This window comes from Quercus suber, unplaced genomic scaffold, assembly GCF_002906115.3.
Source record: "Quercus suber isolate HL8 unplaced genomic scaffold, Cork oak 2.0 scaffold_525, whole genome shotgun sequence".
Taxonomy (NCBI): Eukaryota; Viridiplantae; Streptophyta; class Magnoliopsida; order Fagales; family Fagaceae; genus Quercus; species Quercus suber.
Window position 1 is genome coordinate 267,012 of NW_027069974.1, and position 6,000 is coordinate 273,011.

The 6,000-nt window shown below is 33.1% G+C and overlaps 1 pseudogene; it reads left to right on the top strand.

Annotated features, from left to right (window-relative positions):
• Positions 1-1,168: 1,168 nt before the first annotated feature.
• LOC111996403 (putative wall-associated receptor kinase-like 16) lies at positions 1,169-5,604 on the top strand (annotated as a pseudogene).
• The last annotated feature ends 396 nt before the right edge of the window (positions 5,605-6,000 follow it).

Sequence of the window (6,000 nt, forward strand, 5' to 3'; positions counted from 1 at the left end):
TTTACCAAAAAAAAAAAAAAACCCAAATACTACTTGAAGAGAGAGAGACTTAAAGAGAATTTGAAGTGTCCAAGTACTTTGTGTATGAGAAGATGCCAATTAAGTTATAAGGCTTTTGGCATATAAAAATAGTTATGAAAATTAGTAAAGTTAGTGATGATTTGGGAACTAAAAAAAAAAAAAAATAGTGGAAAATTAGTAGAAGCATTTGATTGATTAATATTGTTGGTAGTGGGGTAAGAGTTGGTGTGGCCATGCGGGACTGAATAATTAAACAAAAACATAGACAAAAATAATTGCTTCAAACATCACATAAACTTAACTAAACTAAATTGTGATACCTACTCACATTAATGTTTTATAAGAGTTTGACTTATCTTTAGTACTTTCTAAAAATGAATCTTCTTTTATTTTAATGAAATAATGCCACATCACTTATTAACTAAATAAAATGTGGGGATTAAAACTCACTACCACTTATCATTGTATATTTAAAACGAAATGACATGTCTAGTTAAAAATGTATTGGATGTAAGTCAAACCTGATTCTTAATAATGCTATAATAGCTAAGAAATTGATAATATATAAATTTTGAAACTTAAAGACAATTATTTATAAATTAATAAGTGATGAATTTATATCTTTAGAAAAGTACAAAATTTATAATAAATGCATTATGCATATTTCTTACATTCTTATATTCATCTTTACTTAGTAGCAATAATAATTATTCCTGATTCAATAATTGATCATTTTTTAGATTTAAAAGAATGTCGAGTTTTGATTCTTAAAAAAAAAAAAAAAAAAAAGAATGTCAAGTTCCCTCCTCACTAAAAGATTGAAATGTAATGTATAAAAAACAATGATTTTGTGTTTTTGTATTTATTGATATTTTGTTTATGCTAAATAAATGCTTATTTGGATTGTTATGATTTTTTTATTATTATTTTTTTTTATAAACTCCGCCCACCCCACAACTAGGAATCCTGACTCGGAGGGAAGGATTCTACATCGTAGCTTCCTGCAATAAATAAAGACGACTTGAAGAAAGAGACTTGCACCTAACTTAAACAGGGGCATTGACCTGGTCGTCGTTCTCTATGCCTACAAAAGGTAAAGGATTGCGAGAAAGTTATAGCACATCCAAGCAAAAAATAAAATAAAAATATTTTCTTGCTGAGAAGCAAGGCTGTGGCAATATGGACTTACATGGGATGCTAATGCAGATCTCACTGATTGGAGTGATAATAACGACAATTTTGGCAACGACTGCATCAGAAGCAGCTCAAGCCAAGCCTGGCTGCGACTACATGTGTGGAGATATAAAAATACCATTTCCATTTGGCTTGACTGATGGCTGTTATCTAAATAAGAATTTTCACATCACTTGTGAGGACAATGTAACAGCACTGACAGGTGATTTGGCTGTTAAAAACATATCCATTGAAGATCATGAGTTGCGAGTCTTGAACTTTGTAGCCCATCGCTGCTACAATAAGATTGGTGAATTAGTGGACGGCGTTAAAACCTGGATCAATACTGGCAGGTATACCATTTCCAACACCAAAAATAAGTTCACAGTCGTTGGGTGTGACACTTATGCATACCTTACGGGTACACAAAAAGGAGAAAATTACTCAATCGGGTGCATGTCTCTATGTAATAGCCTACTCAATGTGGTCAATGGCTCATGCTCTGGTGTTGGGTGCTGCGAGATAGAGATTCCGGATGGATTAAAATATATAGAAATGAAAGTACGCAGCTATTATAATCACACAGATGTCTGGGACTTCAATCCCTGTGGCTATGCTTTTGTTGCTGAACAAGGCCAGTTTGATTTCTCCTCTGCTTATCTCAAAAATCTTACATATGAAGAGCTCCCTATGGTGCTTGAATGGGCAATTGGGAATGAGACATGTAAAGAAGCAGCTCGAAACAAAACGGCTTTCGCATGTAAGAGGAATAGTTACTGCCAAGACCTCGAAACCACGTCGGGGTATCGTTGCAAGTGTGAGCAAGGTTACCAAGGGAACCCATACCTCCCTGATGGTTGCCAAGGTACGTATTATGCATTTATAAAGCTTCCAAAATGAATTTCAAATATCAATTGAGGTACTTAATTTCTCTTTCATTTTGATGTATGTATTCCCGGCTTGGTATTGTTCACTTCATTTGCAGACATTAACGAATGTGAGGATCCAAATCTCAATAGTTGCACAATAGCAAAAAACTGTGTCAACACTCCAGGGAGTTATAGTTGTCGTTGCCCCAAGTGGTACCACGGGAGCGGAAGAAAAGATGGTGAAGGTTGTGAAGCGAATCTCTTGCTAGTGTTTAAGATTGCTATTGGTAAGTATATTTATTGAATTGTTTTATCAATTTAGCACTTGGATTACCAAATAATTAAATACTAGCTTCAAAATTTTGTTAAATTATAAATTTTATTACATCTTTAAAGTTTTGACAGTTTAAAATTAAATCTATTTATAAAGTCACATAAAAAGATTTAAAATTTATGCTGTGTATCTAAAAATTAGATATTTTTATGTATACATTACTGTCAATTTGTTTAAGATTTTCTTTTATCTGTGTATATGTTAAAAATACTTAATATTTTAAAAAAAAAATCACCAAACTCTCAAAAAAAAAAAAAAAAAACCCTAATTCCATCCAGGTTATGTGAAAAAATCCCATAATTCCATAAATGTAAAACCATATAGTTTTGTTCAAATTATTTTAATGCTTCAAACCTAAAATAAAATTAAGAAAAATATCTTTCATTGAGTTTTTTTTTTTTTTTTTTTTTTTTTTTTTTAAATCAATAAAAAAAAATCACCCAGCTCTACTCAATAGCCCAACAGTTACTGTACACAACGTAAATTTCACGTTCCAGATCCCAGGTACGGATCTCTGCACCAATTCATGGGCAGGGACTTTTTGGGTTTGAGCTCTAAATATCAGGTTCCCTTTTTACATTTCCATCAATTTGGTACTTATCAAAGCACTTTGCTTCTGCAAAGAGCGTAAGTCCATTAATGCTTTGTTTGGATGCTCAGAATATGTGGAAGAGGAGCGAAAATGAGAATTTGAGATGGGGGTTGCTTGATTGATGCTTTGTTCTAATGGGTTTGGGAGCTTAGGGGGTTTGGTTGCGCCGACGAGAAAGGATGGGTTTCTTGTGGTGTTCACTGTTGTGTCTTGTGGTGGCTCATTATTTATTTATTTTTTTAAATAATTTATCATATAATTATATAATTATTTTAGACAAAATTATTTCTTAATTTAAAAAATAGAAAGTTTAAATTCAATTTTTATGAGAATTAACGACAGGGTTTGTGTATATACAATGTTAATTTTTTGGCAAGATAAAACTTATATACAATACTTTTAAGTTTCTTTGAATTACAAATTTTGATTATTTTGAATTTAATTATTTTTAAAATAATATAACTATTTTTTAAAAGATAATATTATTTTCGTCAATGCAGTCAATGACTTAAATTCAATTGAAATATGTAATGTTCTGCACCAACTTTATCATTTTAATAAACCATCACTTTAAAAAGTTGAACATGTTGTCAAGTGGGAGGAAAAAAAAAAAAAAAAAAAAATCTTGTATATGGTTGATATTGACCGTTGACATCTTACCCTTTGGAACAAGCTCTTGAAATGAATTGAGTGATCCTGACCAAACATGTTTTTGATAATCCAATATAAACTGACTTTTTCATAAATTTTTTAAGAGGCCAAATCTTCTATCTTACTTTTCCTACTCCACTATATACTTTACAAATAAAAATATGCTACATGTCCATCTATTTTATTAAATACTAAATTTATATCTTCTATTATTTCAATCATATAAAATAAATAAAAAAATAACCCATTATATTTAGGCAATTGAAATAATAGAAGACATAAATTTAGCATTTAATAAAATAGATGGATATATGACATGTTTTTATTTGTGGAATATATAATAGAGTAAGAAGAGTGGGATAAAATATTTAGACTCATTTTTAAGTTACATATTTTAGTTAGTGTATAGTGAATGGTACAAGTGTGCACCAAATTTTATGTGTGACATTTTGATAACTATGTTTAAGTGACATAATTTTTTTCCCCTTTTTTCGGAGAATCTATTGACATCATTTAATTAGTGTATAGACACTCAAAATGGTACAAGGCAATAAATGCTTAATGTTATGCCTATAACCAGTGGTGTTCTATCAAAATGAATAATGTTTCAACTTTTCAAGTGCAGGTATTGGCATAAGCTTTATTACGATGCTTGTGGGCAGCACTTGGCTGTACTTGATAGTCAAGAAAAGAAAACTTATCAGGCTTAAGGAAAAGTTCTTTAAACAGAATGGTGGTTTGATTTTAGAACAGCAACTGAGTAGATTCGAAGGATCAACCGAAACAACCAAAATCTTTACCCAAGAAGAGTTAAAGAGGGCTACCAACAACTACAATCAAAGTAAGATCATTGGCCAAGGAGGTTTTGGTACAGTTTACAAAGGGGATTTACCAAATAACAGGGTTGTTGCTATCAAAAAGTCTAAAACAATCGATCAAAGCCAAATTCAGCAATTCATTAACGAAGTATTTGTCCTCTCCCAAATTAACCATAGAAATGTGGTCAAACTCTTGGGTTGTTGTTTGGAGACTCCAGTTCCTTTGTTAGTCTATGAATTCATCACTAATGATACACTGTTCAAGCACTTACATCATAAAAGTAATACATCTGTCATGCCATGGCAAATCCGTCTGAAAATTGCTGCAGAAACAGCCGAAGCACTAGCGTATCTGCACTCTGAAGCTTCTACACCAATCATCCATAGGGATGTCAAGTCAACAAACATACTCTTAGACGAGAAGTACACTGCAAAAGTCTCTGACTTTGGGGCTTCAAAATTGGTTCCGTTAGATCAAACTCAATTAGCTACAATGGTGCAAGGAACTCTTGGATACTTAGACCCTGAATACTTACTCACAAGTCAACTGACAGAAAAAAGTGATGTCTATAGTTTTGGGGTGGTTCTTGTGGAGCTGCTAACAGGAGAGGAGGCACTTTCATTCAGTAGGTCTGAACAGGAAAGAAGTGTTGCTATGCATTTTCTTTGTTCCTTGAAAGAGGAGAGATTGTTTGATGTTCTTGACGATCATGTAGTTGAAGAAGGAAACAAGGAGCAGCTCAAGGAAAGTAAAAGGGGAGGAAAGGCCTACAATGAAAGACGTTGCAATGGAATTAGCGGGAATAAGAAAGATGGAGATGCACCCATGGGTTGATGTTGGAGAAAATTTGGAAGAGACCGAACACTTGCTTGGAGAGACATCTGGCGCTTACAAACACAGCAGTAGCAGTAAAACTACTGGATATGATAGCATGAACAACCATGTAATATTGGCCTTGGGGGATGGGAGATAAATGTGGCATTAAAATTAAAATATCAGCCCTTGAAGATTTATTTTTGTTTATTATTTTACTGTTGCTTTTGAAGTTTCTATCAACCACTAGCTTTTATGGTTGAATTTCTACGTGTAATAAATGACTGAAACTTTTTTGTTTCATTTTCAACTTCCCACTGGAAATATTTTAGGGTCCGGCTCCCCTTCCGTTTGAAACCCTCCAGTTCTCTCTTTTTTTTATTTCGATGAATGACACGTGGCAAAGAAGTAATCTAACGATTAGAAAAACGCCAACTCAATCTTTCTATTTTTCTAATCTTACTTCTGTCTTTGGCTGTCCTCTTCTCGCTACAAAGTTACCGTCGTCACTGGGCATCTGTAAACGCAACCCACGCTGCAAGCTATGATTCAAAACCAGATTTCAAAGCAAATCAAACTATGGCTTGTCGGTGTGGATGGGTCTGCAGTTGGAGATAATAGGCGCCAAAATGCTAATTGGGACTATTTACCGTTGGAGGTTGGGCATAGTGCTTCTGCTATGTAGTAATATTCCCTCTGTTTTGTGATCTATATTATGTCTATATGAT